Source organism: Limulus polyphemus, unplaced genomic scaffold (genome assembly GCF_000517525.1).
Source record: "Limulus polyphemus unplaced genomic scaffold, Limulus_polyphemus-2.1.2 Scaffold3048, whole genome shotgun sequence".
Classification (NCBI taxonomy): domain Eukaryota; kingdom Metazoa; phylum Arthropoda; class Merostomata; order Xiphosura; family Limulidae; genus Limulus; species Limulus polyphemus.
The window spans coordinates 18,947-30,813 of record NW_013668658.1 but is presented as its reverse complement, the minus strand read 5'-3'; the positions used below and the strand labels follow the sequence as shown (position 1 = coordinate 30,813).

Here is an 11,867-nt window from a genome sequence, read left to right as displayed (position 1 = left end):
TGGATGCAACTTGTGTACACGTGACTTGTTTCGCTTTTCCAGACGAAGGTTCTTTTTGATTATATTGTGTATTTTTTTCTGGGCCATGTTGACGGCTTTTGCCACTAATCTTTGTGTTCTTAGATTCTCGCCTATTACGAAACGCCACACTTTACTTACCATAGCTGTGGTACGACTTTTTGCAGGTATCTTTCTGGATAGGTCTGTTACCCCAAGTTGTTCCATGTTCCTTTGTTTTCTAATGCTATTCAGTATAATGCCGCCTAATCACCAATCCAAACATTTTTTCATTTTTTATGAACTGATAGTGTGAATATTTTGCACACCCTTCTCAAAAACGGTCAAATTTTTGGGGACATCACACTACCAATATAACGCCAAACAATGTTAAAATGTGGTTGGAGTACAAGTCATTTCACCACGACTTTATATCGGCTGTGGCTGTCACGTTATTTGCTGATTTGCATATTAAAATCGTTACGATATAATGTACTTTATCCTTTGTAGATGCTTAAACACTGATTAAAGATGTCCATTAAAATACTGACCTTGTGACTCACATAAATTACTCTTTGGTTCCATTTTCATGTGATCAGTAGATTTGCACAGTTCTTAAGCCAAATGGGAGTTGTGTGTTTTTGCTAGAATCCGTAACCATAGAAATATTGAATAAATAATTTAAATATCTCTTTCCAGCTTCTTGAGGCAAAGAAGTAGATAGTATCTACATAAGATGCCTATTAGAGGATCTTGCCCAGCGTAATTTTTTTATTGTTTAAATCAAATAAATAGTATCTACATAAGATGCCTATTAGAGAATCTTCCCCAGCGTAATTTTTCTATTGTTTAGATCAAATAGATAGTATCTACAGAAGATGCCTATTAGAGGATCTTGGCCAGCGTAATTTTTTTATTGTTTAGATCAAATAAATAGTATCTACAGAAGATGCCTATTAGAGGATTTTGCCCATCGTGAATTTTTTATTGTTTAAATTACGTCCATATGATGATGGAAATTTGTGATATGCATAATCTCAAACGCTACCTTAGGTTTTGCTAACTGTAATTATTAGTTCTGGTTAAACGCAAACCTACACAAAGGGCTATCTACGTTTAACGTAAAACAGCGATAAAAATTGACCCATGACGATTGATGACAGAGAAGATTTTCATTGAAATTAGAAAAGTGAAAAATTTAAAGAGATATGACTTCACCAAAGTATTTGGCACACAACTATGAACGTATTTGCAGTTGTGTTTCTAAAGGATAAAAAAATAAATAAATATAGGGATTATGTCAAATGCGTTAGTTTTATAGCCCTGACCCAGATAAATAATAGAAGTGAACAAACTGTAGCCGAGATGAAATAAATAAAGTCCTACTTGGAACACACTCAGTTTCTCAACTTGACTTTCTTGTTAGCCTTCAGTTGTGTATTATAGTTATATATATATATGTGTGTGTGTGTTAATATACATATATGTACTGTATATATTGAATAAATTAATAACATAAGTATACACGTCAAAAATGTTAAAAGCGTCGGAGAACAAATACAAAGAAATATTAATAAACTAAGAATTGTGTGGGCATAAGTTAATTATATTGAATTTTGAAAATTTTATGGTAATCTTTTTTTGTATACCAGAACTTTACCCAATCACGTGAAATAATGAGTAAATGGTAAAACACTAGTTATAGTAGGTAGTTTTAATCAAATAATTTTCCGAAATTATTTCCTCGTTAGATTTAGCGTTGAATATTCATTATCGAGAAACCTATTGTTTGACGAAGGTAGAAAATGTCACCAGGTGAGAGCCACCCCTCTTCCCCAGTGGCACAGCGGTATGTCTGCGGACTTACAACGCTAGAAACCGGGTTTCGATACCCGTGGTGGGCAGAGCACAGATAGCCCTTTGTGTAGCTTTGTGCTTAACTACAAACAAACCTCCGGTGAGATAGCAATAAATTTACGGACTTCAACGCTAGGATCCGGGGTCTGACTCCTTGCGGCGGACACAGCAGAAAGCCAAATGTGGCTTTGCTCTAAGACAAATAAACTACTTATAAATTAAAAAGTTGGTGTTGAGTAGTAATTGTATTACAAGGTGCACTCGTTAGAAGAACTATTTTAATCTCGAGGCTGAATTATATTTATGTTACTAGCCAGATTTTTTAATTTTTACGCTATATTTGTGATATTCTGGGAACCTTAATGTCAAAATAGAGTAAAACGCTTAAATTTTTTTTAATATCCAGATAAAATTATCGTGTAATTTCAGAAAACTTATAAAAAACTGATTTTTTTTCTAATACATAATTTTCTAAAATATTTTAATCTTAGTATTTATTAAGGTCTACTATCTTACTTGTCCGTCGTTAAGCGCAAAGCTGCACAATAGTCTTCTGCGCAGTACCAACCACAAGGATCGAGCCCCAATTATTAGGGTTATAATCCCTCAAGTTATAATCCCGCTTAGCCACCGGGAAGACATTTATTAATACTCAGAGTAAGCATGTAAATCCTAATTTCGTTCTGTTATGCCATGTTTTTAAAACGTGTGCTACACATTAAAGTTTCTTGTTTAAATCGACTACCACTGCAGGCTGTCATTACAATACAAATATCTTGACTATTGACACATACACACTATATGCTGTACTACAGTATATTTGTTTCTCAAAACTAATTGATTCAGATAGATGATTTCTTGGAATAGTATTGCATAATATTATATTTAGTTTAAACTATTGTATGCTTAAAATGGTCTCTCTTTAATATCTATAGAACAATGAAGAAATACTTGCACCCAATTTTTTTAGTTTGAGAAATGCATGGAATATTTGGTCATGATCATTTTCTGATATTTGTTGATTGCTAAGCACAAAGCTACACGCAGTGGACTATCTGTGCTCTGTCCACCACAAATATCGAAACCCGAATTTTAACGCCATAAGTCTGGAGATTTAATGCTGAGCCACTTGAGGGCCGTTAAGTTCAAATTTTTTATTCTGGATTATGATATACTCAGTGTCCACTAGGAGCAAAGGTTGAAGTCAGTTGCCAAAAGTCCAGGATCTTTATTTGTATTATATGAATATGATGTTAATATTATTGACCTGTTTGTATAAATATCTTATAGATTTGTGGTTTACAATGATCTAAGGTTCAGGATACACCGCTGAAGAACTTCCACGTGCAGATGGCAGATAGCTACCGAGTACTTGTTTTTTTATGTAAATCACTTGCAAACCTTGTACTTATTTTTGTATACTTTCAAGGAATGGTGAAAAACATCAGTATACCAATCACTTGTTCATAAGAATAGTCTCTCGTTTATTCAAGATGAGTTCCAGGAACACAAAGTCCGAATAGTTCAAGGCCGTAGTAGATAGTAACCAGCCTGAAGTTGTGTGTTTTTTGTTTGTAGGTTTTCGGTTCTGACCAGTTTACACTTCCAACTTAGAAAAAAACAACACCTTTTCTCGATTGCCGACAAGCATAAAAAGTATGTTCGATTTACTTCGCTGAGATTTTCGAATCGCCGAAATTTTACCAGTAAAGACGAGAATAAACGTGTGATAACAGGCTATTGTTAACAATATTCACTACACGTGAATCTGTTAGCGCAAAATTTCTTAAAAAGAAATATATCACTTAATTTTACGTTTCTTTGGGAGGCTTCTCATATTCAATGTCTAACCAATTTGTCTACTTATCAATATTGGCACAATAATTCAGACACAAGTCATCAGAAAGGCATTGCTAGAGTGGGCAATCATTTTTATTAAGATAGCAAGATTGTTTAATTTTTGGAGTTTTTCAAAATGTTTCTTCGGGTGGTGTTCATTTTTGCTTTCGGTTCCTTATCGATCAACCGACCAGGTTACAGAAATATTTCATAATTTTTTACAGTAGATAAATATATAAGATTTTCATTTTTATTTCAAAAGCTGAGAAGCATACAAATTAGTGAACACCACAACTTATCGCTAACAGTTTAATATTCCCACACTTATATTTCTCTGTTGATTCTGTCCAAAGCAAGAACAAAGCAAAGACAACTACTAGGCTTGAAAATACCAACTGAATATTACATTCTGACTAAGATCTCTTCAGTCTTTACTAAGAACACTCTATGTTTTACACGTTGTTAGCTATGTCCTTGTGAAACTGGTCAACGCTCTATCCAAGGATTACAAGACTGACATCAGGAATCTGACGAAATCTAAGGTACCAAGAATATTAAAGCGCCCCCTAGTTAAATGTTTTATCTTCATATATTCTTCGATTAAATTTCTAAGAGATTTCGTTAAGTAAAAATAAATAAGAGAAAATTATATTTATGCTATTTTTTAAATTCTGATGTATGTAAAGAGGCTCATTAAGAGCAGGAAATAAAAAGTGAAAGTTTTATCCAGTCATGTATTGTATTAAATAGTTGATATCGTCTAAAAAATTAAATTGTTGTTTTCTTTGTGCAAAGCTGCACACTTGGCTATCTGCATTATGTCCATCATGAGTAATGAAACCCGGATTTTAGCATTATAATTCTGTAAACTTACCTCTGACCCACTGGGAGACAAAACTAAATTAAATCAACCTTACAATACGTGAATAGAGCCTGATTAAGGACAAATACGAAAAATTACTAATTATTCACTAACTAAAGAACTACTAGACCAGTAAAATACTCAGAAATGGAAATCATAATGTGGTTTTCTATCATAATATCCTGTTTCTTTGTAGTTGTTGTTTAAACTGAACAATTTCTCATCTATAGGTAAAAGATGAAAAGCGTTAGGATTTATTGTGGTTTTCTTTATATGGATATACCAGCCTCTTATTTTTCGATCCTTCGTGATTTTACTATCAATATAATCTAATTATATAGATAAAATGAACACAATAATAAGGATTAAACAACAAATCTTAAACATGGTTTAGACGTGAGAGCTCATTAAATGAAAACTATGCTGTAATTTGTTAGAACAAAATTTAACACCAGTAGCAGAAGCACTTTATTTTAAAGTATATGTATCAGTGCTCAGTATGTAACCTTCCAAAACGTGTAATTACGAAAACAGATAAAATACAAAGGTATAAAGTGCAAAAAACACAGGAATTGCAAGACCATGATCTTTTTGACCAAAAACATGTCTCAGATTGAGAACACTAACCGGCCTTCAACTGTTACCATAGGAGTCAAGAACCGATTAAAGGCTGTTGTTTAAATAACGAGGAGGGATAAATAGTGCGAACTGATAACAGATACAGAGGGCGCCACTAAAGACTGACACGTATTTATAAGTTTTGATATTGATATGTCACAGTATTGTTGTGAAGAAAAAACATCAAGTCTGAGAAAGATAATAAGGTATTCATTCTTTATAAATCAAATAAATGGTTTTTTCTAGGTTCTCATGATAAACTACGGAAAGGGTTTCTTTCCCAATGAAGCAATCAAATTAAAATATCAGCCACTCAGTATTAATTTCAACTTTTTGTTTCTATTTACTGCGACTGTACATCACAGTACACCTTTGCCTGTTCTGAATTTTACCTAAAATATTATTTTGTCCTACTTATAATATATGGTAGCTACTTAGAACCAAAGTATCCTAGTCCCACCAAACATGCTCGTCCTTTCAGCCGTGGGGGCGTTATATAGTGACGGTTAATCCCACTATTCGTTGGTAAAAGAGTAGCCCAAGAGTTGGCGGTGGGTGGTGATGACTAGCTGCCTTCCCTTTAGTCTTACACTGCTAAATTAGGGACGGCTAGCGCAGATAGCCCTCGTGTAGCTTTGCGCGAAATTCAAAAAAACAAACAAACAGAACCAAAGAAGTAGACAATCAAAATAGGAGTTGAATAACCTGTCTTAGCTATTCAAATTCGATGACGAGGAACCAACTTTGAGACTAATAATGGCTGGAGACGGCTTGAATGGGTAATGAAGAAAAACTTTAATATAAGTTTAACATAACAGCAAATGTACAACGTTTCGACAAGGTTTTGTCATCATCAGGTATTATCTCCAGCCATTATCTGTCTTAGCTATGTCTTGGTCTAGCGCCCCCTGGGACATTTATAGAAATTAAACTTTACAGCTGTTTAATCGCTGTCATAAAAACTTGTAGAAGATAATCTGTACTTACGAAATATTATTGAATGATACAGAAATGACTCTCTTCGACGTAATAATTAGACATACATGAGACGTGTATACAAATACATATTTCGATAATAAGGACTAACAACAAAACTCAATACAATACATGAAATATTTAGTTTTCTTTTGTTATTTTAAAACATTAATGAATACTAAAACTCTAGAAAAAATCGTAAAACGCAGGTTAGCTCTTCCGAAATAGATCGTTATCCTTTAGAAATTTTATGAAACAATGAAAACATGACGCTAAGTCTATAGTGAAACATATTAAAAGAGTTTTATCATAACTATGTTTTGTTAAATGAAGCTTAAATATTTCTTGGATGTAAGGAAATATAATTTTCCCTCATAAGCGTGAACATAATGGATAATATTAGTTTGCTTCAGTGAGGTTAACAATATATTTTGCACCTATTGAAATATGGAGGTATTGCGCCATCTAGAATCATATAGCTAAAACGTACGAAACATGAATAGCATTTTATTTTGATTTCGTCGATTGCATATATTAGTATAAAATACCCGCTCTGAGCAGTGTCGAAATCCCGAAGGGGAGGAGGGCAGAAGTACAAAATCCGATACCAAACTCGATTTCAACGACCCTGCAAACCAGCTTCTCGACCCCATCATGCCTGAATAACCATTCGGACGCTTCTTACCCTCTTTGGTACTTCAACCTAGGCATTTGATATGAAAGTTAAATTCTAATTTATTTTAATAAAAACAATTAAATGCTGTTTTACTTTTTTTTAATTTCTGAAAAAACTACTCCTAATTTGTTGAAAGACAAAAAATATATAAAGCTACGAATTTTCAAATTTCTTTAAATAACTATAATTTATAGTTAGTACAGTAACAGCCTGGAGCGTGATTATTGTCCTGTAATTTAAATTTCATGTGTCATTTAGAAATACATGTGATAAGTAAGCTTAGATTAGTTTTATGTTAAGGATTTCAAAATAAGTTATGTTAACGTTAAGTTACTTTCAATACGGGCTCGGTCAATTTGACATAGTCACGTGACATTTTGCACTCGTTTAAAGTCTTTGTAAATGTAATACTTACAACTCTCAATATATTGGGTATATCTTCACGAAATCTTTTAGTGAAGTATTTTTAATAAGATAAAATAAAGATTTGTCCATGAATATGTTGAGTATTTGTTTTGAATAGTCCGTGTGCAAAGTCATTTTCATGTTAAAATTAAAAATACTTTTTATCATCTCAAAAATTTCAAATTTCATTTGTGTAATCCGTAAAACCTCCTAAATGCATTTCAAACGTTTTTTGCTTTTTTCAGTAAAACGTTATTGTTTATCTGTTATTTTCTCTACAACCCTGTTCGGAAAGTGATATTATATAACTATTTTAGCTCAAATTTAATTTATCATTCAAATATTTCGACAAGGTAAATAAACTCCTCACTCGCACTATAAAAATAGCATTGTTTTACCTATTCTTTATTTAATATTCATTTCTTGCTTTACCTTAAAGAAGCCTAACATTAGGAATATTATTTTACCTTACCATATGAGTCAAAGTGCAGTCAGTCCTATATAGATCTACACGTATACTGCGCTGATTTAATGTATTTTGTATTTTCATTATTTGAAGTTAAGCTAAATTGACTAACATTTTAAGATAGAGTAGTGCCATGTAGGAAGGCGAGTTTAGAGCCAACATTTTGTTTGTCAGCATCCTAGCCTCATGGGGGTGGGGTAGAAGGGGATACTTAAGAAAAAAAAAGTATTGATCCGGTGTTTTATATCTTCATTCAAACTACCTGTATTTCACAACTTTCTTAACAGAACAACACAAAATGCAGAATATAATGCCTGTTGCACCTGTTGAACTGTCTGTGCAGAGACAGTCCTACCACATTGCACCTCTTAAGCCTCCTCAGGATGTCTGTTATAACTGTGGAGATGTGTGGCACCAGAAACGTAACTGTTCACATTTCATTAAGATGGCTAGTGAAAGAATGAAGCTGATGCTACTCCCAATGACCAGAGTGCAACAGAATAGTATTAGTCAAGATACTACAGTGATCAAACTAACTAGTTTAAACCAGCTGGTCGTAGGTTAGATATTACTATTAAGCCAGGAGAAAGTTTGTTTATTTTTGAATTTTACGCAAAGCTACACGAGGGCTATCTGCGCTAGCCGTCCCTAATTTAGCAGTGAAAGACTAGAGGGGAGGCAGCTAGTCATTCCCACCAACCGCCAACTCTTAGGCTACTCTTTTACCAACGAATAGTGAGATTGACCGTCACATTATAACACCCCCACGGCTGAAACGGCGAGCATGTTTGGTGGGACAGGGATTCGAACCCGCGACCCGCAGATTGCGAGTCGAGTGCTCTAACTACCTGGCCATGGCCAGGAGAAAGCAATAACACATTCTATTCAAAAGAGTGGTTGTCAACTCTATGAAAACAGATATGAGTATAGTCTGAAACATGCCTGTTTATGTATGAACGCAGTTTCTAGTAGACACTAATGCTGCCAGAATATTAATGAATCTCAGAATGTATTAAACCTATCGGTTAACCCACTGCTTAGGCTTAATAACCACTGACTTCATCCTGGTGAATGGGTATACAATGGTGGTGGAAGAAGCAGCTCACCTTAAAGATGGACCTGTTACAGAGATTGCATGTAAGAGGTGGCAGAGGTCAGATGCAGTTCTGCGGTCAGATAATGTATGATATGCCAAACAAGTAAACCTGTGACAGAGATTACATGCAGTCAGATCATACATGATATGCCAAACAAGTAAAATGAAGGAAAAGAGTAGTACTAGAGTGTAGTTAGAATATTTGTTCAATATTCTTTTTAATGCACAAATGATCATTCAAGAGAAACTACAAACATAATTGTGAAATACATTGTTTACAATCCAGTCAAAAAGTCACTAGAGCAGTAATATTTCTCGACTTAACTAAGTGACAGTTATGGTATGCAACTATAAACAGGCTGATATAAGCTTGATCTAATAGTATATACTATATGCGAAGAAAAACAAACAAGTGAAATAAGTAATGTAATTAGCATTTCTTCACGTATGCTACATTCATAAACAAAACGTGGCTTCCAGAACACCAGAAGTCAGGTGTTCTACTGAAATCTGAATGAAAACCAACATAGATAGCTCAATGAGTTACTGGTAGAATATGCCAACATTTTCTAGGTATAAGTAACTTAACTTGGCATCATACAGATGCTGGTAATATGTTACCTGTTAGGTTTTCTTAGAGTACTAGTGTAGAGGCAGAGTAGACGTTGAAAGATGGTATAATACAACTCTTAAAAATAATTATGGAAAGTAAAGCAGGAATGCTGGGGCTCTGCCTACATCTCAGGTGATTAACTCAATAATTCACTACTACTACTTCATATAGGCAGAACCCTAAAGAGGTCTTGTTGGTTTTGTTGGTGTCTGATTACTGCCAAATCAAAATACATGACGAGAGACGAATTATAACTGATTTTAATCCAGAGGAAGCGTTCTATAAGTTCTGTGTACTGTCATTCAGACTCTGTGATATACCTGTCCACTTTGAGTAACTGCTCAAGCTAGCATTACATGATCTGCGCTGGAAACAATGTTTATCAATAATATGTTTGTGATATTTCACATAATTATGATTGGAACTAAAATTGATGAAATGAACATTAATGCACAGAGAAGTAACATTTCTCAGATATTTAATTGGTAGAGACAGTGTTATGACTTATCCAATTTATGATCAGAGCTATAAACAGTTAATATCCACCTATAAATACGGGAAAAGATTAAAGTTTTCGTAGCTTAGCGACACCTTATTAAGCTGATAGAACACAATTAATAGCTACAGCCCACAGCTAAAGTACGTTCGAATTTTAGCCGAACTAAAGAGTGTGAAAAATCTAGGCCAAGTTAGACCAAAACACATTTAGTGAGGCATATCTTTGTTTTTTGTTGCTTCCTGTCAGCCACCTAGACAGGAAAAATCTAGGCCAAGTTAGACCAAAACACATTTGTGAAGCATATCTTTGTTTTTTGTTGCTTCCTGTCAGTCACCTAGACAGGAGCTTTACAGGTAACCTCAAGTTGATAAAAAATGTTCAGAGTTGTCCCCATTTAAATATCTTTACCAGTCTTATTCATATGTTCTTTTGTTGATCCTTTAACTTTACTCGAAGAAGGTTTTTCTCTTGGCCATACAAGGAACTGGCTAAACTGCACCATTTAATGGCATGTATAACAAGTAACACGGACATATCCTCTTCATCCATACACAGCTGCACAAGTGACTTCGTAAGAACCCGTATCAAATAACTGTTAAGTAAATAGATAAATTTGGTTCTATCTTCAAATCCCTCACGCAACGTTAATGATACGTCACTAGATAGTTGGTAAACCAAATAAATCCATCTGTTCTAAAAGTACTTGGATGAGATATTGTTTGTTCTTCCTGCTGAAGAGTAAACCCATCCACATTTGGGTTGATGAGGTAGAGGCCCACCTTGTGCACTACGGAAAGACAATCATTTACATCTTTCAAGTTGGTTGATCCTTCTAGTTTGTTTTCAGCCAAAGTAAAACTAATACTAGAAAGTTAGAATTTTGTATGTAAATGCTCAAAGTTTCCACGAACCTTCATATGGAATTTGAAGAAGATTCGTCTAAATGGGACGAAGTACCGGTACAAAACGCAAAACCTCCCAGAACTCACTTAAAACGAATAGTAGGAAGGTGAAACTTCGCATGATACTGTGGAACGAACTAGTTCATATACATACCGAATTTGGTTAAGATCCATCGATTTAGTAACCTGTGGTAGCAGGAAATCGATAACAGAGGAGTATCAAAAAGCTTCACTGCAGTACACATACTTTATCAAATAGCCAATAAAGTAGTAACAAAAAAGGACCACAAAAGTCGAAAAAATGACAATAAAAGGCTAGAATTTTGCATGTAAATACGCATGTATGCAACGAACGTTACTACAAAATTTGGAGATGATCCGTCCAAATGGAACGACGTACTGGTACAAAACGCAAAACCTTCCATAACTCCTTTAAAACAAACAGTAGGAAGGTAAAACTCTGCATATTACTACCCCGTATGTGTACTGCAGTGAAGCTTTTGGTTACTGATTGTTTTTCGATTTCTTGTTACCAGAGGGTCCTAAATTGATGATTCTTCACCAAATTTGGTATATAGGTACACTTTAACGTTGCGTAGTAATATGCAGAAATTTGGTGAAGAATCATCAATTTAGGACCCTCTGGTAACAAGAAATCGAAAAACAATCAGTAACCAAAAGCTTCACTGCAGTACACATACGCTTTCAGAAAAGCCAATAAAAGAGTAACATAAAACGACCACAAAAGTCGTAAAAATGACAATTGAAGGCTAGAATTTTTCATGTAAATACGCAAGTACGCAACGAACGTTCTTGAAAAAATTTCGAGAACATCAGTCCAAATAGAACGACGTACTGATACAAAACGCAAAACGTTCCATAACTCCTTTAAAACAAACAGTAGGATAGTAAAACTCTGCATATTACTACGTAATGTTAAAGTGTACCTATATACCAAATTTGGTGAAGAATCATCAATTTAGGACCCTCTGGTAACAAGAAATCGAAAAACAATCAGTAACCAAAAGCTTCACTGCAGTACACATACGCTTTCAGAAAAGC

At 34.3% G+C, this 11,867-nt stretch overlaps 1 long non-coding RNA gene across 1 annotated transcript in view; it reads right to left on the bottom strand.

Annotated features, from left to right (window-relative positions):
• Positions 1 to 2,495: 2,495 nt before the first annotated feature.
• The window catches only part of LOC111088050, a 22,504-nt gene continuing 13,132 nt past the window's right edge, over positions 2,496 to 11,867 (bottom strand). The window contains exons 2-3 of the long non-coding RNA XR_002612671.1: positions 3,220 to 3,225; positions 2,496 to 2,505 (exon numbers count right to left, since the gene is read on the bottom strand). This is a non-coding gene — a long non-coding RNA (uncharacterized LOC111088050). The remainder of the gene's footprint in view (positions 2,506 to 3,219; positions 3,226 to 11,867) is intronic.